At 37.0% G+C, this 27,497-nt stretch overlaps 1 protein-coding gene across 1 annotated transcript in view; it reads left to right on the forward strand.

Annotated features, from left to right (window-relative positions):
• Positions 1 to 27,497, forward strand: part of NGR-A21 (neuropeptide receptor A21) — a 114,227-nt gene that overhangs the window by 18,248 nt on the left and 68,482 nt on the right. The gene's annotated exons all lie outside the window — the stretch shown is intronic.

A 27,497-nucleotide genomic window follows, 5' to 3' on the forward strand; every position in this document is an offset into this window, starting at 1 on the left:
CGCGACGGAACCGCCTAGCTGCGTCCTGTGTCGAACACAGGGTCACCCCGCGAATTACCGTGGTTGCCCCCGAGCCCCTAAAATAAATCGCCGCGTCGCCCGCCAAAACCGCCTCCGAGCTTCCGGCCCAGACATCAAAGCCTCGGCACCCTCTGCGTCGCAGGCTAAGCCAGCGTTCGTTCCGGCGCCGGTGCCCAGTGTCTCGGCCTGGGCAAAACCGCTGCCGTACACGAACACGGCTACAACTCCCTCCTCCGCGATTCGTCCCGCCCCCGCGACTCGTCCCTCTCCCGCGACTTGCCCTCCGACCGCGTCCGACAATCTCGCTTTAGCGATCGACTTCTTTCAGTCGATCAACTTTGAGCGCGTTAACGCTTTGGGCGACGCCATTCGCGCTGCCTCCACTGCACAACACTTTATCGCCGTTGTGCAGGAATACGCCGACGTATACGCGTCATTAAATACGTACGTCCTCCCCTCACTCCGCCGGTAATCAATGGCGTATATAAGTAGAATAAAGCCCCTATCCGTAACGATAGGATTTTTTAACGCTTACGGTCTCGCAAATCAACGTGATCAGGTTTCTGACTTTTTGCGTGACCACCAAATTGATATCTTTTTAGTGCAGGAGACCCTACTTAAGCCCGCGCGCCGTGACCCTAAAATCGCGAACTATAACATGGTCAGGAACGACAGGCTCTCTGCCCGTGGTGGTGGTACCGTCATTTACTATAGAAGAGCCCTGCATTGCGTCCCGCTCGATCCTCCCGCGCTCGCTAATATCGAAGCATCAGTGTGCCGAATCTCACTGACGGGACACGCGCCGATCGTTATCGCGTCCGTTTATCTTCCACCGGATAAGATCGTTCTAAGCAGTGATATCGAGGCGCTGCTCGGTATGGGGAGCTCTGTCATTCTGGCGGGCGACCTAAATTGTAAACACATCAGGTGGAACTCACACACCACAACCCCGAATGGCAGGCGGCTTGACGCGTTAGTCGATGATCTCGCCTTCGATATCGTCGCTCCGCTAACCCCGACTCACTACCCGCTAAATATCGCGCATCGCCCGGATATACTCGACATAGCGTTATTAAAAAACGTAACTCTGCGCTTACACTCGATCGAAGTAGTTTCAGAGTTAGATTCAGACCACCGTCCCGTCGTTATGAAGCTCGGTCGCGCTCCCGATTCCGTTCCCGTCACGAGGACTGTGGTGGATTGGCACACGCTGGGCATCAGCCTGGCTGAATCTGATCCACCATCGCTCCCGTTTAACCCGGACTCTATCCCGTCTCCTCAGGATACCGCTGAAGCCATAGACATCTTAACGTCACACATCACCTCGACATTAGATAGGTCATCGAAACAAGTTGTAGCGGAGGACTTCCTCCACCGCTTCAAATTGTCCGACGATATTAGGGAACTCCTTAGAGCTAAGAACGCCTCGATACGCGCCTACGACAGGTATCCTACCGCGGAAAATCGTATTCGAATGCGTGCCCTACAACGCGACGTAAAGTCTCGCATCGCCGAAGTCCGAGATGCCAGATGGTCTGATTTCTTAGAAGGACTCGCGCCCTCCCAAAGGTCTTACTACCGCTTAGCTCGTACTCTCAAATCGGATACGGTAGTAACTATGCCCCCCTCGTAGGCCCCTCAGGCCGACTCGCGGCGTTCGATGATGACGAAAAAGCAGAGCTGCTGGCCGATACATTGCAAACCCAGTGCACGCCCAGCACTCAATCCGTGGACCCTGTTCATGTAGAATTAGTAGACAGTGAGGTAGAACGCAGAGCCTCCTTGCCACCCTCTGATGCGTTACCACCCGTCACCCCGATGGAAGTTAAAGACTTGATCAAAGACCTACGTCCTCGCAAGGCTCCCGGTTCCGACGGTATATCCAACCGCGTTATTAAACTTCTACCCGTCCAACTCATCGTGATGTTGGCATCTATTTTCAATGCCGCTATGGCGAACTGTATCTTTCCCGCGGTGTGGAAAGAAGCGGACGTTATCGGCATACATAAACCCGGTAAACCAAAAAATCATCCGACGAGCTACCGCCCGATTAGCCTCCTCATGTCTCTAGGCAAACTGTATGAGCGTCTGCTCTACAAACGCCTCAGAGACTTCGTCTCATCCAAGGGCATTCTTATCGATGAACAATTCGGATTCCGTACAAATCACTCATGCGTTCAACAGGTGCACCGCCTCACGGAGCACATTCTTGTGGGGCTTAATCGACCAAAACCGTTATACACGGGAGCTCTCTTCTTCGACGTCGCAAAAGCGTTCGACAAAGTCTGGCACAATGGTTTGATTTTCAAACTATTCAACATGGGCGTGCCGGATAGTCTCGTGCTCATCATACGGGACTTCTTGTCGAACCGCTCTTTTCGATATCGAGTCGAGGGAACCCGCTCCTCCCCACGACCTCTCACAGCTGGAGTCCCGCAAGGCTCTGTCCTCTCACCCCTCCTATTTAGCTTATTCGTCAACGATATTCCCCGGTCGCCGCCGACCCATTTAGCTTTATTCGCCGACGACACGACTGTTTACTATTCTAGTAGAAATAAGTCCCTAATCGCGAAGAAGCTTCAGAGCGCAGCCCTAGCCCTAGGACAGTGGTTCCGAAAATGGCGCATAGACATCAACCCAGCGAAAAGTACTGCGGTGCTATTTCAGAGGGGAAGCTCCACACGGATTTCCTCCCGGATTAGGAGGAGGAATCTCACACCCCCGATTACTCTCTTTAGACAACCCATACCCTGGGCCAGGAAGGTCAAGTACCTGGGCGTTACCCTGGATGCATCGATGACATTCCGCCCGCATATAAAATCAGTCCGTGACCGTGCCGCGTTTATTCTCGGTAGACTCTACCCCATGATCTGTAAGCGGAGTAAAATGTCCCTTCGGAACAAGGTGACACTTTACAAAACTTGCATAAGGCCCGTCATGACTTACGCGAGTGTGGTGTTCGCTCACGCGGCCCGCACACACATAGACACCCTCCAATCCCTACAATCCCGCTTTTGCAGGTTAGCTGTCGGGGCTCCGTGGTTCGTGAGGAACGTTGACCTACACGACGACCTGGGCCTCGAATCAATTCGGAAATACATGAAGTCAGCGTCGGAACGATACTTCGATAAGGCTATGCGTCATGATAATCGCCTTATCGTTGCCGCCGCTGACTACTCCCCGAATCCTGATCATGCAGGAGCCAGTCACCGTCGACGCCCTAGACACGTCCTTACGGATCCATCAGATCCAATAACCTTTGCATTAGATGCCTTCAGCTCTAATACTAGGGGCAGGCTTAGGGACCCCGGTAACCGTACTCGTCGAACTCGACAAAGAGGTCGACGTGCAACCTAACCCATGCATCAGCCCGCTGAGTTTCTCGCCGGATCTTCTCAGCGGGTCGCGATTCCGATCCGGTAGTAGATTCATTCGCGAAACAATTGCTCTTGAGTTGTTAGGTCTCCTTCGGAGGCGCTCGGGCAGTTGTTAGCAAATCCCACCCCTCTTGGCTGAGCCTTTGCTCGCCCACCTGTCCTGGTGAAACTGGAAAGGCCTTCGGGCCACCAGTAAACATTCAATCATAAAAAAAAAAAAAAAAAAAGGACGTCTCTACCCGATGATATGTAGGTGAAGTAAAATGTCCCTTAGAAATAAGGTGACACTCTACAAAACTTGCATACGCCCCGTCATGACCTATGCAAGTGTAGTGTTCGCTCACGCGGCCCGCACTCACTTAAAGTCATTCCAAATTATTCAATCCCGTTTTTGCAGGATAGCCGTCGGAGCCCCGTGGTTCGTCAGGAACGTCGACCTCCATGACGACCTGGACTTAGAGTCCACCAGTAAGTATATGCAGTCGGCGTCAATGCGCCACTTCGATAAAGCGGCACGACACGAGAACCCTCTCATCGTGGCCGCCGGTAACTACATTCCCGATCCTGCGGACAGAATGGAAAGCAGTCGACGTCGCCCAAAACACGTCATCTCGGATCCTCCCGATCCACTAACGGTGCTTCTAGGTACTTCAAGCACCGGTCACCGTTCTCGTCGAACCCGTCGCTTGCGACGAAGGGCTCGACGAGTAAATTAACTCCCAGACACAGCCCACTGAGTTTCTCGCCGGATCTTCTCAGTGGGTCGCGTTTCCGATCCGGTGGTAGATTCTGCGAAGCACGGCTCTTGCTAGGGTTCGTGTTAGCAACGTCATCAGGTTTGAGCCCCGTGAGCTCACCTACAAAAGTTAGGGTTACGCTGACATAGCCTCTCAAGGCTCTCAGCTTAGGTAGGAAAAAAAAAAAAAAAAAAAAAACCAAATCATGTCTAGCCGGATCCTTCGGATCCACTCTCAGTGCCTTTGGGCTCTTCAAGCACCATTCTCATTGAATTCGTTAATTATGACGAGAGGTCGACACGCGTACTAGCCCATAGACACAACGCACTGAGTTTCTCACCGGATCTTGTCAGTGGGTCGCGATTTCAATACGGCGGTAGATTCAGCGAAGCACTGCTCTTACTAGGACCAGTCTTAGGAACTCATCTCAGGTTGAGCTCTGTGAGCTTATCTTGCGATCCATGAGCTGATGGATTTGCTTTCTAAACTACCAGCTCTTCGGCAGGAAAATGTAGACGCGTTAGCGGCGTCAAAATTTTTTTTACCTGAATTCTGGGCTGTCATACGCCGCATGTATTGGGTATGCCACGATTAACAACGCAGGTGGCCCTTCAAGTACGCCCTATCACCAGTAATTACACAGATTATAATTTTTGTGATTTGATTTTTTTATACGACGTTAATCCTTCACCATGGAATCATTCGATTTGTTAACTACTTATTTTATTAGAAAAATTGGTACATGCCTGTGGGATTCGAACAGCAACACAGTCACATCGCTATATACGAATGCACCGGGCGCATTATCCTGTAAGCAACGACGACTTTATAAAAGTTATCAATGAATAGCGCCTTAAATAATCTGTGACTTGCTAACTTACCCACGTTTTTCGCTTCATTTGAGTGTTCTGTTGACAATTGTTTACTTTTTTTTATTGCTCGTGTAGGCAGACGAGCACACGCAAACCTGACGGTGAGTGGTTACCGTCGCTAATGGACTTCAGCAATGCCAAGGGCAGAGCTAAGCCGCTGCCTACCATTAAATACTCTCCACAAACCTCATTCCAAACGCGGTCTTTTGTTTTTCGCTTGGGAAATTGAATTACTAAATACAGCATTATAATAGACATTTTGGTGACCTATTAAACCTTTATCAGGTGTATTCACAGCTGACTGATCACTTATAGCGACTTTTTAAATAATTAAACTAAAATAACAATTATATTCAAACGAAAATGAGAAAAAAAAACTTCAGAGGTGTCAAGGGACACCCGGATGGAACGAAGTTCCTTTCGATTAATTAGTGAAGGAATTGTAAAATTTTTTTTAAGTTATAGTAATAAATTACGGCATTATGAAGAAAAAAAAAACAATACTATGAACTAAATTACTATTGTTGAAACGCTATCTCGAGAAACTGTACTCGTTACGCGGACCAATCGGATACGAGCAATGTCACGCGATTAGCGCCTACACGTTGATTGGTCAGAATGACGGATCTAAAAAGTGTCGTGACAACTTTTCGTAAGAATTGTTTCCGTCTAGCCCCCTTTCACAACGCGCGATAAGGAACTTCGTTCCAAAATCGTTTTTGATTTCTGTTTCAATAGCTTTCAATAATAAAAGACCGTTTTAATATTAATTAGTTAATTTAGATAGAAAAAAAAAAATGTTACATTTGTTTTTTATTTATTTCGATTCGTAGTAGGTGACATTTATCAGGTTTTTTTTTTTTAGTAGTCATATTCCTTGACCCTCTTTCGATTACATCCAAAACTTCTTAATCGAAAACTTATTTAGAAGTGTCAAAATCAATCTTCGATGAAAATTTTCAACGAATACTTGCTGTAGTCCTCAGTGTGATAAAAGTTTAGATTAAACTTGTTCGCTGAAGTATTTCGATCCCTTGAGGCCAAGCCTTTTGAACCTAAACAATGCTGACTCATTTTGCTTGTATGATGAAAAGTATGCGATCAAAAACAAAAATTAATATCGTTTTTAATTTTTAACGGTAAATATCGTAGGCGTACATGAATATTAATAATTGAATTAGTTGTTTACTCTTATTTTATGATTCCCTAGTTGATAAATATTCTAATATACTCGTACTAGCTGACCCGGCAAACGTTGTTTTACTATATATAAGATTTCTAGTGTAGAAAAAAAAACTAACTTATTGTAAGTATGTAAGAATGTGGTAAAAGAGTGAAAGAGGCATGTAGCGCTGTCAACGATGAGGGAATATAAAAATAACAAAACCTCATTTAACAATATAACAAAAAAAAATTGTCCAAAAACTAAAAAATAAATGCTAGGTTTGTCCACCCTTATTACCTAGGGGTATGAAAAAGAGATAGTAGCCGATTCTCAGACCTGTAAAACATGCATATAAAGTTTCATAAAAATCGGTCAAACCGTTTCAGAGGAGTATGGTAACTAACATTGTGACACGAGAATTTTATAAATAAGATATAAATATGTCTAATTGTTTTTTATCTATTTGCTATTAGCTATTGTTTGTTAAGATTAGATTTAACTTTGAACTCGGGCCTCGAGGTAGGTGGGCTTAGTATTTATCTACCTTGCGATACCTAGAGGCTCCTATAATACTTTAGAATCAAGACCGTGTGCTACTCAGTTCAGCTATGCCAAAAACAGTTTCTCATCATCGAAGTAACTCACTCGAGCTAAAAAATTCTAGAGTTTTTTTTAATTTCATCGTTGCTATGTGCATTTTCCCGGCATTTTAACTATTATATTTACAGCTCAAGCTTAATACTTGATTAATTTGTCAAAATTTTACACGCGTTATATAGCTTCGAACAACGACGATTTATGAAGTTTTCTTGATACATTCCAACAATGAGGGATTTTCTGAACTGATTGGACTTGTAATAAAAAAATACCATATTTCAGAATATTAAAAAAAAATACGTACAAAATTTATAGAGGTATAATAATGACAATTAATTCCGTGAGTAAATTTTTTTATGGCAAAACATCAAATTGACTTAATTCCTTTTAAGCTTCGATTGTAATGGCAGTCATTATGATTACGACGTAAAACCTCCAACTATACATTCCGGGGAACAATTCAATTTACAACAATATAAAACTTGTTTTGCTTATAATCGAAAATGAATTCCGCCTTAGAAGTTAAGGTCAAAATTATTTACAACAACATTTGGAAATCCCAGATTACATTTGAGTAAAGCGTATATGTCGGCCTTACGCCAGGGTTTTCACTCAAAAGTTCTATTACAATGAAAATATAATACAATTCCATGAAACGTTAACATTAATTATTTATTACAAAAAGCCACGTCTTAGTTTTTACAGAATTAGCCATTTTATAATGATTATAGCAACTACAACTTCTTTTATACATACAAATGTAATTACTGCGAAACAATTCACAAAATATGGCTTAATATTATAATAATAATACATGTTTGAGTGATTTTTACATGACTCTGACATTATTTTTTTAACAAATTATAACATAATTTATATAGTAGTCGTCGTGGCCTAAAGGATAAGACGTCCGGTGTATTCGTATGTAGCGATGCACCGGTGTTCGAATCCCGCAGGCGGGTACCAATTTTTCTAATGAAATACGTACTCAACAAATGTTCACGATTGACTTCCACGGTAAAGGAATAACATCGTGTAATAAAAATCAAACCCGCAAAATTATAATTTGCGTAATCACTGGTGGTAGGAGCTCTTGGGAGTCCGCACGGGTAGGTACCACCACCCCGCCTATTTTCGCCGTGAAGCAGTAATGCGTTTCGGTTCGAAGGGTGGGGTAGCCGTTGTAACTATACTGAGACCTTAGAACTTATATCTCGAGGTGGGTGGCGCATTTACATTGTAGATGTCTATGGGCTCCAGTAACCACTTAACACCAGGTGGGCTGTGAGCTCGTCCATCCATCTAAGCAATAAAAAAAAAAAATATTAATAATATTTATACTTTATTAATATTTGATTATTTTAACCATCAATTTTGTGTTTCAAACTAATAATAAATAAATACATAATAAATAAATAATAATACATAGAATAAGCTAAACTATAAATAATGTTAATTATTGTCAATAGTAGCGTTTGCGCCAACACATACATTAATAAATAATAATAATAATATCCTCGCGTAAGAGTCGTTACGTTTTCAAGTTTTATAAAATCTAGTGCGGATTAGTATGCGATTTTAATGTAGATTGTTTTACTTATTTGACGAGGACAGGGTGTCCCCATGCTCTCCTGTAAGTTATATCGTGTGTTCCCGCCGTAATCAAGTTCTATCCGCTATGACTTATATTCAACCCGGTACAGATATGTCCCGAAGCAAGCATGCTCAGATTAGCATCCAGTCCCCGAGAATTGGGCAAATCGCTTCCAAGATTCGCCCTAAGTTTGGCCAAATGTTTGACAAGCTACCCTTGCTATCCTCCCAGCGCGAGCTCTCAAAATATGGCCTTGCGCGCTCGATTTTACTCGTAGTTAACAGATGTGTAATTTTTCTTACAAAAAATTCTATTTAATAGCTCCAGAAGTTAGTCTCTAGTTCTTGTACTTATTATTTACAATAGCTCATAAAAATCGCAACCTAAATGCTTCTGGACAGATTGAATTGACAGATTGACAGATTGAATCGAATCGTGGTCTACAATACACTCTAACGCTAGTTGCTATTCTTTTTGATACGAAACTTGCATTCAATTAAGTTAATACTGTTTATGCAAATGCGGTTAGAGATTAAACTTTTGTTGACAAAAAACATAATTTTCAGTGTCAGCCCAAACAATACTGTCGATTTGAATCCTTTAATATTGTATGTTTAATATATATACACGTGCTATGTTCTGTACAGTTTTAATTTAATTATGAAATGCTCTATTGTTTTATTATTCATTGTATTAGAATAATGAAAATCTCATTTAAATAACAGTTTTTTTTTTGTTGCCTTTGTAGGCAGTCCAGCACCACCTTATGGTGAATGTTTACCGTCTCTAATTGACGTCAGTGCCGGGGAAACAGTCAAGTCACGTTTCAAGAAAAACATGTCACAGCACTTGGTAAGCACCGTAGAGGGGAGTTCATTGTATATCGGGATGGAATATGGCAAAAAATTCTCTAGAAACGCACTGCCAATGAACTTTGTATGGATATGTGTGATAGTAAAAAAAATTTGGCGGGATCGTCTCGAACAACTCCTCAGAAGATGAAGGCATGTAATGTAAATCCTCCTCCTTGCGTCGTATTCCTCATTGCTGAGGGTCGTGACCACCCTTTTGTATCACTTTCGCACGCTCGATCTTTCTCCACGTATTCTTGTCTCTGGCGGTGTGGAGTACATTGTGAAAAGTGGAATCAAGAGCGGTGCGGATCTGGTCAGACCAGCGTATTGGGCTGCGCACCCGAGGTCTTTTCCCATCTATCTTACCAGTTACGATGAGCCTCTCGAGATTGCCACCATCCTTCCTGTAATGAAAATCACATACATAGAATTAAAAAAGTGAAACTACTTAAACTAAAACTTGTGTTGTTGGAAGATCTTTAGAGTTTATCCGCATCTGAATCTGACAAACCATATGTTTAAGATTAGAGGCATGCTTAAAGCGCACGAGTATGTAGATACTCGTGCGCTAGTAATATCATCCTATGTCTGCCCTGAAGCAATTACGTTCACCGATTCCAAGGGTAGAACAGCCACATAAAATTCCCTAAAGCAATTGACCGACACCGAGTGGATTGAAAGTGAACTTCCTCTCAAATCAGTTGTCAAGAGTACTCGACGCGTTACCTCTGAAGAAACAGCCATTATTTTTTTATTAGGCAAGCAATCAAATTTTTCCTTGTTGTATTTAATCCAATATTTATTTCGGCGGTTTCAGTAATTTTTAACGTTTACTTATTACATCTTTGTATATTTATAAACCTTTTAAACTTTTTCGGTATAAGCCAAATAATAATTCTTAGAATTTCGTTAATTGTAAAGTCAAATAATCGTGTATTAGGAAGATTTTCATTGAAAATTTTCCCTTCCTTTTTGCTCAGAGTTCAAAAAATAAATAAATAAACGCCAAATAATAAAAACTAATAATTAATAATGATAATCACCAGAACCGACTCATAAGTGTCGAAGATTAACAGATTACGATATATTCTTCTAATTTAACAAGTTTTAACCGTGATTTTCACATTTCTGGAGTTCACGATATTTTGGCGCCGTTGCAAGCGCCAGTATCACTAATAGTAGTATACCTATAACCATAGCGCTTGCAATAGTTATAAACCGATAAATAATAGTGCTTATAATATACTTAATATACTGTAATATACTTATAATAGCCGTGACAGTTTAAAGCAATCCAATAGTTTTATAGATATCACACCAAGGTAGGTAAGAAAGTGGTTCAAGATTGTCATAACATTGTTATTGAGTGTACTTTACTTTAGTTGTTATGATACACGTGATTTTTTCAATGACTCAATAGAGGACATCTGTTTCTTTAACGACACCACAGTTCCGTATGTTTAAGTAAACATTAATACTTACGTCAGGCATCAGCGTGAAAATCTGCTGGCCACAAATTGCCACGAAAATAGATTTGTTTTGATCGATAAATTAATAGTATTAGTTTTACCAAACTTTTATGATGTATTAATTAATTAACGTGTCAATTTTGTAATGAAATGTGGAAAGGAGTGAGAAAGTAAAATTTTATACAGAAGTTCATGCAAAAGTTTGTTGAATCTTTAAATAGATATCACATTCAATGGAAACGCTAATGTTCAACTGTCTTTAAAAAGAAAAAAATATTTTATTGAAAATACGATAATCTACATAAATTTTCCATCGGTACGTATAATACGTCCATATCATGGAAATAAGAATGACGATGATTCGAATTATTTATATTTCGACGTTGTGGAAACTGTGAAAAAAATTGTATTTGAAAAATATAGAAAGAGAGAGCGAGAGAGAGAGTATTCTTTATTGTACACCAAAAAAACAAATAAACAGTGCGATACATTAAATACAAAAAAGTACAATTGTCGGTCTTATCGCTAAGAGCGATCTCTTTCAGACAACCATCAGGTGGACAAGAATCATTTGGAAACGAACTACAAAATATACCCAACGAAATATACGAAATACACCCATATGTTTTAGTGTGGCTAACGTTCGATGTTGTGTATTTGAAAACCAATTTTTTTTTTGCATTAAATTACCCATTCTTCGCCGTCTAATTATTCTTAGAAATTTTTGTAAATATATTATCACAAAATACTCATAATAGCAGGATATCGTAATAATGGTTGAAGGAAATTTTAAACCTTCAAACCCTTAAGAACTCAAAAATAATTGTTTATTATTACAAGATTTTTCCATTTCTCTTTAACTTCTACTTTTCTACCTCCGTCATTTATTTACGATCGGGGTACTTTGCTTCATCCCCACTATCTGGAGCCAACAGAATGATCCACCGTGTATTTTATACAGACTATTTTTTTGTTGGCAAAACCCGTGTAGTTCTGATAAGAAAATCTGTCAACGTTGTTTCTTGAGTCTTATAAAGTATTTTTCTTCAAATGAGGATTAAATGAAATCCTTCAGCAGCAGGCTCTACCTATATCCTTGATATTGCTGGCTTTAACATATTATACTCGTTTGCAATCAATCGAGAGCATTAAATCTGTTAATAGCTATGTCAATATTACCGTAAAGTGGTTTTAGTAGTATTACTACCAAAATGGGAGCACTGGCATGATGCCACGGTGCTGAGAAATCTTAATCACGCACAAATAATGGCTTGTAGCCAAATAATTTGAAGATTAGATAGATTTGAGTAGGCGCATAAAATCTGTGGATTGGCCTAAATATTTGGCATTTATGTTGAAAATTTGGCTTTCTGATCGATTACGTGAAGGCCCTATTAGGATTTAAAATTTCAAATCATTATATTCACATGCTTCTTTCACTAACTGTAAATTCATCCACTAATGAAGGTTCATTAACGAATTATCTAGAAACAAAATAAGTACGCACAGGATTCATAACCTTTTCTTGATTAAAATTAATTATTAACATGCACATATATTATTTCGTTCACATTTTCATGTTAGGTCCCGTTTATTAAATAAATGATACAACTGTTTTGCATTTAATAATTATGTAACTTTTTACTTACTCCCCGTTTCAGTGTGACCGTAATTACAGATAAGTTCTGCAACCATGTTTGACTAATGGCTAGTCTCTGAAAGGCGACTACCGCAGAGACCACAGTTGAAAGTTGTATATTACGTTCGTTCAGAAAACAAAAGCGGCAGTATTTATCTCGTTGAAAAACTTTACTCTTCAATGATCAAATAATGTTTTATTTTAAATCTAAAATTAGATTGAATCTGTATGCATAGATTTTATTTAAAAAGAGAATGCTTAGAAAATGTATCTTCTACTATCCGCAATCATCTATTCCACTATGAATAAATATTAGACTGTTGCATCTAAACTTAACGTTAGATTAGTTGGTGATAGCCCAGTGCCCACTTTGTGATTCTACATGGGTTCAGCTTTGAATCGTGTAACACTCGTTGTACGATATAACTGAGACTAGGGCCTCATGTCTTCAGGTACCTTAACGGAGGTAGTTACATTTTGATCTCTATGAGCCCTAGTAATCCTACTAATATTATAAACTTTTATAATAACTTTTCATAAGCAATAAACTTTTCTAGTATAATAACATCTAGTTGAGTTACTTGAGTTAAGTGAAACGTAATCTATTCAACAAAGCAAATATATATCCGATGCTTAATTAATCCTGACCCATCGCAAGTTGAATATTAACTAACTAACTTTGATTAGTTAAGAACGTGATCTACGGGGAACGAAAAAAAAGTTGACAAAGGAAAGAAAGTTTGAAGCTGTGAGTTAAGGAGATTCAGTTTTTTAAACGCATTAAGAAAGATACCTCAATAAATAATAGGATTTCTATAGAATCTTATCACAAAATATACACATAGACGTTCGATGAAAATAAAATTAAAATCCGAAATCAATTTACCTTTGAATTTATACTACTACTAATCTGGAGTCAATCGAAATTGCCTATGTAATATTACAATCCTATTTTTTAGTTATAGCAGAAAAATAAACTTAAAAGTGTATTTATTAACAATTTATTTTTTCTCTACCTAATCGTTGGTAGTCTAACGGGCGATTCCAACTACGCGGGGACTGGTAGGTGACGTCATAGGGTTCAACTTGGGAGTATTTGCTAACACTAGCCTTAGCAATAGTAACGGTAGCTGAATCCACTACCGGATGGAAATCGTGATCCACTGAGAAGATCCGGCCAATAACTCAGTGTGTTGTATCTATGTACATTGGCTTGGTTGCACGCCAAACTCTACGTCGCATTCGACGAATTTGTCGAGAACAGTGACTGGTGCTTGGAGAGCTTAAAAGCACTGAGAGTGAATCAGGAAGATCCGATAAGAGGGCATTAGGGCGACAGCGGGTATGCGTTGGCTACATCATTTGGTCTATGACTATGTATAGCTATGCATTTTGTTTTTTTATTTAGGGTAAACGGGCTCACAGTTCAACTCATGTTAAAAGGTTACCGGACCACAAAGAGATTGGTCTCTTGTTTCGAAGTGAAAGTCGCGAATTCTGTCACCCACTTCGAGAGCTGATGTCGAAGTCTTTATGATTATATAGGGCTGTCAAACTTTACAAAATTCGTTTCTTTTTCTCTACAACCTTGTTCTTTCACCGTAAAAATCAATCGTGAACACATATCAGGTAAGTATTTTATTTGATTTATCCAATGCCTGCCAGCGGTATTCGAATCCCGATACAGGCGTATCGCTTGATGCGAGTACATCATGAAGTCTTATCTTTTATACAACAACGACTTCGAAAAGGAATAAGTAAGCTTGCACGGTGAACGATATACGTACAATAATGTAACATGTATACGGTAATTTTACACGCAGAGACATCCATATTACAAATATCCTTATTGATAAAGTCGGGTATTTTAACATTAGAGCTTACTTAAAGTATTAAATATCCAATATGCGCTCATGGAAATATTGGAATTCTGACTTTCATTTTTAAATTACTATTATATAAAACAACTGAATACTGATAAAATCCTTTTGTGTCGTCACATGTTCTTATCTGTATGCCTTGAATTATCTGTTTATGTTTTCAAAACAATCAAACAAACATTCTTGCTGTCAATATCTAGAATTAATGGTGTTGATGACTACATGTTTTCTTTAATTGTATTTAATAAAATCAATAAGATTCTTTAAACGAATATTTTTTATTGTTTACTATAATATATGGTTCTAAAAGATATTAAAAAATTTAAAAAAATATAAGTTAATTTGAGGACAAGCTCACGACCCACCGGTGTTAGGTAGTTACCGGAACCCATAGACATCAGCAACCTAAATGCCGTCTTGAGATATGAGCTCTAACTTTCAGTTTTATAGTACAGTGGCAAACCAAAAAGCATTACTTTTTCATGGAAAAAGTAGGAAGGATGTTGGTACGCGATTACAAGAAGCCCTTTTTTACAACAGTTATTATTATGAAAACTGGTATATACGAGAAAAAGCAAGGTGTAATTATTACAAGCAACGCCACTGGGAAATAAATATCAATAAGAATATTATTAGAAATACAAAATTCCGCAGTCAGATGTAAGTAAATATTTTTAATGAATTATTTTAACTAGTGGTCGCCCGGTAGTCGATATTCGACTATAATTAATTGAAATTATAAGTTTGTACACTATTAAGATTCTATTTTCAAAAGACTTATTACACGTCTATAATCACAAATTTTGCCAAGATTAATCTATTCTCAATTTAACCACAGACGTCAAGAACAAAAGTTTGACAATAAATAAATAGTATGCATGCGTGTGTGCGTCAAATACATGGTAGTGTGTGTAATGTTTTCTTTATTGATTTATTGTATCTATTATGCATTATTTTAAAAAAAATATTAGCATTATGCACTTCTTCTCTATATTCTCTATAAGTGTGGAAAGTTTCATACTCCTCCGTCCACGCAATTTTCGTAAAAAAGGATACAAAGTTTTTGCTTCACGTATTAATATAGAGATTAACACATGTTCACGAACGTAGTTTTGAAGAAACAACATCGTTTAATTAAAAAAACAAAACTGCAAAGCTTATAACTTTACCTAATTCGTGGGAGGGTTGAGTTTGTATGGATGAGTCATGAGCTCCATGTTGAAGAGTGGCAAAGCTGTGAAATAATACGATTTCAGCCAGGAAGAATTTTAAATCAGCTACAATATCTGTTAGGTATTTATCTAAAACGTTTCTGTTATATAGGATTGTTTGTATGGAATATGTAATACGCGAATCAAAAGGAAAGTTATAATTAAACTAGCGGCCCGCCCCGGCTTGGCTTGGGTAGTAGCGCACCCGATGTAAAGAATTTTAGGTATGTTTTTACACAATGGGTTTACATTATTGGAGTTTCAATAAGGATCCCAAATTTTTTTGAGAATATAATAAATATAGCCTATGTCACCCGGGGATAGCGTAGCTTTCCAACAGTGAAATAATTTTTTTACTCGATTCAGTAGTTTCGGAGCCAATTCAATACAAACAAACAAACAAATCTTTCCTCTTTTTAATATTATAGTATAGATGTTCACACACTTCAAGTTTATGTTTTCTCATCGAATGTGGAGAAAGTATTTACTATGACAATACAATGGTTCTCTGAAACGTGAATTTTCTTCTCATATAAGTTCGTTTTAAAAAATCGAAATATAAGTTGATTTTATCATGTCATTCTTCCTGTGAAAATTGGTCACCCGCAGAAGTATATCCGCTATAGCGACGTGGCACGTTTTGATAGATTACCGTTAATAAATAAAGTTAATGGCTCCATTGAAGGTAGCCCGCCTATTTATAATTTCATATTAAAATATAATTAGATTCTGAAAATGTCTTTTACGGCTTTCAGAATAATTTGATAAAAGAAATACATAATTTACACATTAAAATATTGTAATACGCATTGCTCCAGGTAAATTGCCATCTTAAGTAACTAAGTGCCACAAATCTCCATGTTTCTAACGCGAAATATGGGAAAGTGATATGAAAGAAGTGAAATTTTGGCATTTTGTCTTCAGTTACGTAGCGAGATTCTCGTTGTGATTTCTATGGAATCTCAACTCCTCTACCCAGTTCATACAAGTCGATACCGCGATTCTATCCATTGATGTTAATCCAGTTCGAAGGGTGGGACATCCGTTGTGCCCACGCGATAGGAGATTCGATCGGTTTTGGGGAGCTTAGGTAACGCTTCAGCCCATTTTAGCTAAAAAATAAAAGCTACTTATGTCACGAAGGGGAATGAATACATGTGAAAACAAAAGTTAAAATCGTATCATTCAGCGATGAGTTGTTAAATTTAACTGAGTCAAGTTAACAGCCACTACCTTTTATTTCGTCTTACATCAATTTACAAAATATGTCAGTAGTTATTGCTCAAATTCAGTGAATATTTTTTGCAACGCTTTTATATAGCTGTTTAAAAATGGACTCCCAATATTATAAAGAAACCATTTATGATTCATCGTCTCATATGATATTCAAATGATGTAAAATACAGAGAATAACCCTATTGATATGTAAATTTAATACATGCTACGCGTTATATAGTTTAGTATGTATTTAAAAAAATACATCGACTTCAACTTATGAATATATATTAAATCTACGTGATGTTTGTATATGGAATGCATTTAGATACGAATTTACATAAAAATATTATATTGAGATACACTAATGAGGAATGAAGCTCATCGTTTATTAGGATCACGTACGTGCGGCTCTATGACTTAACTTAGTGTAATAGGATAAGGAGAGACTTGTTTATTTGAGGATACGATAACTAAATTATCTCATGAAATATCTTGAACGTTGATCTAAGTTATATCTCAGATTGCGACTGTTAATGATATTAAACCAATATCCACATTAAAAAAATAGTTTAAAAAAACTAACAATATACGCTTTTATAAAAAATGCAACTAAAAAATAAAAAATAATTTTAATAAATTTGAATTAAAAATAGTGTAAGAAAATGATTTTATTCTAAAAAAGCGTGGGGTGCTTTTCAGGGTATTATCCAAATAACCCTTCTACTCATATCTGTTCATAAAATATTTATAACTACTGATACCATGCACCCCACGTTTTTTTTACAATAAAATCATTTTTTCTTAAACTATTTTTAATTAAAATTTATTAAATTATTTTTTATTTTTTAGTTGCATTTTTTATAAAAGCGTATATTGTTAGTTTTTTAAACTATCATTTATTTTTCATTTTTTAGTTGAAATGCATTTTTTTTCCTTAATAAGTGTACCAAATTTCGAGTTAATCCGACGTTTTGAACGGGGTCAAAATCATGTTCAAAGATTCCGTTACAAACATACATACGTCTGAAGCTAATAAAAGCGTATTACAAATAGAAAAGAAACCATTAGAGAACAGAACGAAATCTTAAGAGTTTACTTCTTATGTGTTCGGCTATCACTTTATTTAGGTTAAAAAGTACATGTTATATTAATAAATTAAAATATATGAAACTAACTTCGTCTTACAATACAACTGAATTATCAGGAGGATACTAACCTCTCATTTTTAATTGGGCTTAATCCAAATAATCCTTTGATAACAACAGAGACTAAATGTTTCGAGATACACACGTCCCTCACTAGGGCACTTTCTATTTTCGTAAGGATTCACAATCAAACAATTACGCTTCCACAACACACACTGGTGGTAAGAGGTCTTGTGAGTACGCACGGGTAGGTACCACCATCCTGCTTATTTCTGCCATGAAGCAGTAATGCGTATCGGTTTGAAGTATGGGGCAGCCGTTGTATTGTATGAACAGAGACCTTAGAAATCATATCTCAAGGCAGGTGGCGTCTTTGGGGTTCAGTAACCACTAAACATCAGGTGAGCCAAGAGCCCGTCCGCACAGCAAAAAAAAAAAATTATTTACTGTAGAAAGTTATACTGATTTATTGGAATAAGATTGCCCAAATTTATTGGTTTTGAAATGCATTAACCATAAGAGCGTACCGGGCAACTGAAACATGTCTATCAAAAACCAAGCTCTAAAGCATAGGTTTAATTCCTAATATACCGCATCTGATGTGTAAAAGGATGGCCAAGAATTTCCTCGTGGTCCAAAACAAAGCCAGTGTCATTTAAGGGCAAAATAAATGATGAGCGATAAGCGAAACGATATATCATACAATATTGATTAGTCACATAATGACATCAGGCTTAATGATTCGTGTCGAGATTGATGTGAAGAATTTTACGTTATTTAATTTTTATTTAGCGTATTAAAAGTAAAAAAATATTTTACAAAAATGTTGATGAAATAGACATTTCAATTAGTTTCCGTATTGCGGGTTTGCTAGAGCAAGAACCCGTCACCAAAACACACGATCATGTCCAATGGTGGCAAAAGCAGTCCGTTGACGTAATACATGATCTTATTATATCTGATAGTCTCGAATCGTTAGGCGCTCGGAGAGATGAGCTTTGACGTCTGACGGAACGTGGCAAAACTGTAATTCAGGAAAATACGATATGATCCGGATTACTGGACGTAGGGGAGATTTTTGATTTTCTCAGACATGCGAGATATGAATTGCAGGTTGTTTACTTTTAGCCAGTCAGTACCAAGTGGAATCGCCAGACCTCCGCCTACGCAGTGAAACGGTACGTGACCCATGTCGGAGTTGAATAGACTAAGCCCCCTGCCAATATAAAACTTCCGCCTTAACGTCGGAATAGACAGCACTCACGGAGGGTTACCGAGGGCAAGCTGACGAATGTCGCACTCATCGCCAATCTCTTTTTTTTTATTGCTTAGATGGGTGGGCGAGCCACAGCCCACCTGGTATTAAGTGGTTACTGGAGCCCATAGACATCCACAACGTAAATGCGCCACCCACCTTGAGATATAAGTTCTAAGGTCTCAAGTATAGTTACAACGGCTGCCCCACCCTTCAAACCGAAACGCATTACTGCTTCACGGCAGAAATGGGCAGGGTGGTGGTACCCACCCGCGCGGATTCACAAGAGGTCCTAGCACCAGTAATCTCTCCGCCGCCCTGCCCCTGCTCTTCACCAAGGTTCCTTGATTAGCGCTATCCATGGTCCGTTTAACTACTAAGTCTGGGGTGTATTGGGCACTAGATCGAGGTCCAATATTATAATTCGTTCGACGTTGAATACTAGTCAAACAGTAGAACGACCGGCATACTCGCGAAAATTATCCGTACATACATGCGTTCCAATAACTGCCTTTTATCTGTGTTACGCAATTCCATTAATATTGTTTAACATCCACTCTCGTGTTGTATCGTAAACAGAACCGATATTGAGATAAGGCAAGCCCCAAAACTATTTGTCGAATATTGCGTATTTACTGAGCATCGTTTTTTCAGGACCCCGTGCTACCACGCGGGAGTTTTATGAGAAGGGTATGTGTGAAATTTCCAAATTAAACGTCGAATCGTAAAGGTCAAGGTCCTATATCAGTTTAATGTGATTTAATATATCGTAGCATATTTTAAAAATAGGTAGGACAGTTGAACACTCACTCATAGTAGCTCACCGCACTCACTCACGCTCATCAACTAGAATGTAAATATTGAATTGAACAATTAAAATTAACATCATTATTAACACTTGTTTTACTTGTCAAAAGATTTAAATTTATTATTTTTGGTACCGGAGGCAATAAGTATATATTGGTTTCCGCCACCTACGTTAAGAATTTAGGTCTATGTTTCAATTGTAAATGATAATGAGTATTCTACTCTTCAAATCAGAACCCATAAATACTTTTCCGCATAATAGCTAAATAAGTTCACATATTGGGAGTTTTAACAACAGTAAAAACTAAAATTGGTGGTAAGTTTTTATTATATGATGTTTTATCGTCATCGTGGACCGTGTGTTAAATGTTATATTTTTTTATCAAAAAACTTGTTACCTGCGGGATGTAAACAACGGCATAGTTCTATCGCTTAATATGAAAATACCAGGCGTCTCTTCAGGCCACGAAGATTTCAAAACAACTTCAGATAATGCCGTCTACAGCGTAGTGAATATGGAGATTAATATAGCGCTCGTACGCACAGTCAAAATTCTGAACATAATAAAATAAAATTTAATAAAAAATATACAATTATAATGCAAAAGTTCTCGAGTAGCAACCGCGTACCGAAAATGTAGTGAGGAAAGGCCTCCCACAAGGTGGAACGACAATTTGTCGGAACCCGCGGGAATATGCTGAATGCAGGCAACGCAGGATTGGTTGTTGTGACGAGGCTTTGACCTTTATCCAGCAGTAGATATCTGTAGGCTGAGAGATAGATAGAATACAAATTATAAAAAAAACCCGACTACAACAAAATAAAATGAGAATGCAAGCAACGTAGTCCAAGTTAACTAAACATTTATTATTAAGGATAATTCAGAAATTACTGATCAGATTAGGTCAATGGCGATCACGTTAGAAGGATCAGCTTTTCAAAGCAAAATTGGTTCTTCAATAAAGTCAAATCGAAAACCTCCCTTTTTTTAGTGAACTTACAAAATTGATTTTCGTTCCACAATTACAAATATTATGCGAATCAGGTTAGTAAATTTAATAAAAAGCGCAGTACTTTAAGAATTATAAACTTTATTAACATGTAGGGAAAATATTAATAGTATAAGTTGAACTCAAACAAAAGTAACTACAATAAAATGTGACGTAAGAGATGAGATATATTGTAAAAGTATTGTTAACAGATATCACGATTAGGTCGATAGAATGACATTTACACTACAATCATAACGTTCTCCAAAAATTACAGGGCTTGGCCACTACATTGATCGTTGGAAATATTGATAGCTTTTAGCAGATTGGATATAAGGTATACCTGAATCAGTCAATTCATAGCGGCGTAGCTTGCTCTTGAAATAAATATAATTTTATAAATGATCATTATTTTTAAATAAAAGCTTCAAGTCCTTTGGAAAGTGCTTAGGAAAACAAAATGTAGAAACAATTTTGAGATCTGAAAACTGTAACTTTAAACATAAACATGTTGAAAACTGTTATATAGTATAATTTACAAAATTATAGTGTATTAGTCTATTCTTCGATAGGATATAGGAGAGTCTTCATTCCTAGACTTTTCTTGCTGTAAATAGATAGACCATCTCTCGGCCTACTACCGCAATTTTGAGATGAGGTTGAAGCATGAATTTCAATATTAATGCTATAATTAATATCATCATGCTGAAGCCTAACGAAGTATTTTGAGAGTTATTAAGAACCTTTTCGTACTAAATCTGCACGAATTGAAATAAAAACATAATTCGAAATCGAACTTTCAAAGTAAACTGAAATCATGAATATTGAATGTAGGTATTCGTAGCCGCAGACTAAAGCTATGAAATTTTACGTTGAATCTTTTTTCCAAGACATGAATTATTACTGAAATTCATTAGAATTAAGTTAATGAGCGCAAACATGTAAGGATTGAACATTAATGCTAATTTTAGAATAAAAGTGTACGGATATTTAAATATTACGATCTCCATAGAATTAAAAATAATGTACAATTCCGTTCCATTGTGATGTTTAACCTTTTTTATTATGCTCCAAATGCGGGTCTCATTTACAGTAAACCACTGGATACAAATTAGATTTGGAATAATACACCATTTTCATTTAAAGCTTCAACAAAAAACGTTTTTATATTTTTATTTGTGGTAAGCTTTATTTATTCGAAAAATATGAATATGGCTAATTGTTCGTTATCAACACTCAAAAAACAAATTTTAGTAGCTTCTTACCAAATGGCACCAGCATTAATGCGTTACTGTAGATGCGTTCTATGAGAAACTGGACACAATGATTGAGAAACAAACAATCTTTGAGCTGTAAGAGCTAGGGTTTGAAGTTTTGCGCCCTCCGTCGTACTCACCAGACCTTGCGCTGACAGAATCCTACTTTTCCAAAGCTTAGACAACTCCAGGGCAACGATGCTCGAGACACGGAAAAAGTACCTTTGGAAGGTTCGTTGATTCCCGTACGCCTTCTTCAAGACGAGCATTGAAAAATTATGACTGTGATCGAAACTCGCGCTTTTACCGCTACAATATCACGATTGGATATTTTAATTGATAGAAATAAAAGATGTTCGTATACTTTTCAAGATACTAAACAGCAATTTCGTTGGTAAAGACCTAATATACATAATATTAAATTAACCAAAAAAAATTATGTTGTAAGAACAATTTAATATTCTAATTTGAACATAGTATAATAAGAATAATAAACAAAATTTAACACCAAAAACAAAAACAAGCAAAGTTGAATAAAAACAAAGGTACACAACACAACACAACACCCACACGCATATATTATATTATCCTATACTCGTTAATATTAAATTGAGTATTTAGGGATTACATATTATGTATCTTTTCGATTGTAGTTGATTTTCATCGGAATGATTCGATTAAATCATGTGCGTATATCTGACAAATACTGAACATCTCCTTGACTTTGATCTATAGACGTAAATTGCTTCAAAAGCAACGTATTGTTGAGAATTTGCTAAGATACGTATTTCGAACTAATGATAGTATAAATTAACGCAATTACTTGTCATATTGCAAATTAATTGCTATTAATCAATTCTAATGTTAGCTAACTCAATCTAGTCATCAGAGATTAGTTTCAAATTATTGAAAACTTTCGTTCTTCCAATTAATGAATTATTGATTGAACACCGGTTGAAAGGGGAATGCCCACTCTCCATAGTGTGCTAGGCCCAAGGTGGACATCAAATATTACTATAAAAATGGACTGATTCAAATTCTTAAATGTATTAGATATCTAAAAAATATATTGAAATTGACGCCACTATTATAAAAAATATAATAAAAATAAAAAACTCGTTTTGAGGTTAATTTTCTATATAAATACCTCAAGAACTTTTCTTTTTTTAATGTTTAAGATGTTCCTAAGGTATTTTTATCCAATTGTAGTTATTAGGGTATAAAAAACACACATACTTCTTTAAATATCTATATTATTCTATATTTTCTTCATCTTCATACACAATTAGTAAATCATCTAAAAATAACACAGGAGAGCATATACACGGTTTTAAGTCTCGGTCAGGTTAAAACCACAATTCACACAATGGTTTTCAGCCGTAGTATGAAACGTTATTGATAAAAGCAAAATAAATCGAAGAAAAATCAAAACACATCCATTTTGAACGCAAGCACAAGCAGCAAGCGAAGTGTCAGTTAGTCAGATTAAAATCAGTGTTGTCAGTATAAAGAAAAATAATTACATGAAATTCATATATCGATCATTTTTTTAAATAACCGATATTGGATTTATTTCTTAATCTTTTTTTTACGAGTACACATTATATTTTATTTTTTATGTTTTTGTTTTAGTTTTACATATTTAAATAACAATACAAGTTAAGTTTTTTTTTTATTGCTTAGATGGGTGGACGATCTCACAGCCACCCTGGTGTTAAGTGGTTACTGGAGCCCACAAACATCTACAACGTAAATGCGCCACCCACCTTGAGATATAAGTTCTAAGGTCTCAAGTATAGTAACAAGTTAAAGTCCAATGGGTATGTCTTTGATGTTATTTTATGTGCTTAAAATCGATTAAAATCGATTGATTAATGATAATATTTAAAATGATTTATTTATATGTTTTTTTATATACTTAAAATGTTTACTTAATACGTAAAAAGTTTTGATGTTGGCAATATTTTTCCCGCAAAAATAAAATTCTTGTTTTTTTCAATACAGTTACTTTTTTTAAACTACTTATTGTAAACTGTAGTGGCGCTTATTTGGAAGAAAGTAAATGCATATTTATTTATGACAAAATTAATGCACTAAGTATTTTTTCTCTAATCTATTGTCCGCTTTGGGCCTGAAATGGGCCGTCCCCTTTGATTGCTTGGGATTTTATTTTCATAAAACTAAAATCTACTTAAGGTCGTATTGAATCCAGAATTTTCGTGCAGTGCGTCAATAAGTGTGGTGATATTACCTAGAAGCGTGCTAAAACACATTTAGGCAAACGTTTAGTACATATTTGGCGTCAACTAATTCATATTAGGCTGAAATTTATTATGACTAGAGGTCCCGCAGTAGTCGAAATTCGACTATAATTAATTGGAATTGTAAGTTTGTGCACTATTATGATTGTATTTTATAATCACAAATTTCGCCAAGACTACACTATAAAAAATATTAACAAAGACAAACAATATTTATTCTCAATTTGACAACAGACGTCAAGAATAAAAGTTTGACAATAAATAGTATGCATGCATGTGTATGTCAAATACATGGTATGTAGTGAGTGGTAAGCGCAATTTTCGTAAAAAGGGATACAAAGTTTGTGCTTCACGTATTAATATATAGATAAGGTAGTAAGCAGCGGCCGTGTCACTGCACAATTATCTTGTAGAATTTACAGCAGGAATATTCAAGATAGCGATGTTGGTGTTAACGTGTCCAACGAAATTACACAAAGACTCTTGCAGAGGTAATTATTATTGAGTTTCGGCGGCTTTTGATGGACGTTTGGTTATTACTTTAAATTATGTTTAAAAAAAGTATTACATAGTATATTTCAAATTAGCACCTTTGTTACCTTTGACTAGTGTTTTTAGGTGCTTAGTAGAATTTATCGGTGCCTAGCGAAAATGTGACCACCCACCTAGAGACATAAAGTCGAAATTCCAATTGTAGAGCAGGATGGTCGTCCCAACCTTTGACCGAAACACATTATTGCTTTGCGGCAGAAATGCGCAAGATAGTGACGGCAATCTGAGCTGGCTACGGTCAATTAAACACTATTATCTCATCTGTCTCACCGCAGGTGTCAGCATGCATCTTGCGGCGTCTATAGGTTCCAGTAATTATTCTATACCTAAAAAAACTGACAAAAACTTGCAAGAATTTGCTTCTTTTGTAAATAAAAAGGGTGCGTGTACTTATGTACGCGCGTAAGAAGTTGTACTTTAATTTTATTAAATTAATTTCTTTTTTTTTTTAATAATAAATAATTAATAATTAATATTTAACGTTAATAATTTAATAATATTTAGTATCAATTATATGAAATAATAATTTTGTCATTTATATTACTAAAAATTAATGCTAATAACACTTTTTTTACGACTGTACATGCGTGAAAGTTCACCTGCGGCTATATTCAGACTCGCCAAGTTACGTCGGTCGTATTGTAACGATCGATTTAATGGGCAACTTCATTTCTGTTAATTTTGTGTCACGGTACGCGCGCATCGTAAAATTTCACTCTCATCAATTTTTCATAACGCGCCTAAAGAAGTATAACTTTAATAAAAATGTTCTTTCTGACATCAGAATGACAATTAAGGCTAGTTCAAAATAGTTCATTTTTAAGTTGTCTTCAGTAACACCACCCAAAATAAGAACAATGAAAGCAAACAAACCGAAAATTTGACTTTTAACCCTTGTAAAAACGAAAGAGCTACGTAAATTATCTGCAGCTCCGGAGACAAAAGAATCGACGTAGCGTTTTAATGGAACCGTAATGGAAAACCGGAGGAATATTTATATAAGCATTGCTTAGAGAATGTGCGGCATGTTTCTTTGTTTATCGCCATCTTACAGGTACACAATACGTGAAAAAAGATTGATAGCATTGCTTTAGATCTTGAGAATCGTGTCTGGTATGTTATTAAGAACGATTATCATCGTCTATGCGCTTTGTTGATGGATAAAACAATAGGGTTAAATTATTTTTGAAATTTGCATGCCATTAAATTTAATTGAAGCTTCACTTCAATAATACACTTACATTTTCTGAGATCACACTTCAGACAAGCAGAAGCTTACGAATGATCATTATTCTTTTAGAATAGTTTTTGTGACCATTATCTACAGCCGTATAATGTTCGGTAACAAAACTTCATTTTGTATGACGAAATCAGTCTCGAAACGAGATCAAAGGTTTGTTTTAAATTAGTTCGTTTACCCTTTGTTCTTATGTGTAATATTTCTGTCCTTAAATTAGGACACAATTTAAATATTTCTTTTACGAATAAGATTGCATTGTGGTCAATCAGTTGTATTTTCTAAAAGGTGCCTAATAGATATTCGATATAATACATTTTATAATATATCTATATTAAAAACTGGAGAAAATATTGGGAGTGAGTCACACGATTTGTTTTTATTAATACAATCTATAGTCCGAAGTAAAGGTAACAAATTAACTTGTACTTTATTGAGAGTATGCCAAATGTCAAATGTCATTAATCTATTATTAGAGGCGACTCCCTCTTAAGTCAAAGTCGATGGGCGGAGCCATTGACGACGAGCACTCACGTGGACTCGTGACGTCATCTGGAGGGGCAACTCGTCATCTGGAGGGGCAACCGACCGACCAGCGGGGACATCACGCCACCTCGGATCACTTTTGCTGGAAGCGCGCGCAGCGTTCACTTGTCTTAGATTTAATATTCTGTGTCGATCGTTCCTGCCCACTTTTGTATTTTTTTTTATTTATTTAAATTATTAAGCCGTTGCTAAAATCAGAAGTGGGATAGGGCTTGTGCCCTATCCGCTTTTGGGTTATCCTGGCGTACAGTTTATTTTTAAAATTTGCATTAAATTAACAACGTAATGACCGATATACGTGTAACTGGAAGCAGGGTAGGAGGACGCTCGCATTCGCCGAATGTTCGAGACCAATATTGGAGAATAATATTGGCGCGTTTAATTGCTTAAAACTCAAATGTGAACGTTGCGCGTGAGTCGAGCCCGCTAGGGTCGCAGATAGAAGACGCACGTCCCTCGACCCCGGACGGTGGTGGCGCCGGACCCGTGGTGGCGTTGGGAATCACATCACCGCCGCCGTCAGAGTCCCGCGCGTACGACGCTACAGACAGGATCATCGGAGCATTAAGTGCACTGTCCAAAGTAAGGTCGAACCATTTTTATATTTCTAATTTTGACCCCAGCGTTAATGATATCGATTCTTGGTGCGAAGTAGATTTTTTTTGTCGGATACCCTCTTATGAAATGTAATAAATCACCAAGTAACTAGCTCAACGACTTTATCACAACCGACCTTACGGTCTATTTTTATTGACGCGATAGAACATGCTCGAGACTGAATGCTCAGTTTCGATGGGTGGAAATAACATTCGAAG

This window comes from Bombyx mandarina, chromosome 21, assembly GCF_030267445.1.
Source record: "Bombyx mandarina strain Sakado chromosome 21, ASM3026744v2".
Lineage (NCBI taxonomy): Eukaryota > Metazoa > Arthropoda > Insecta > Lepidoptera > Bombycidae > Bombyx > Bombyx mandarina.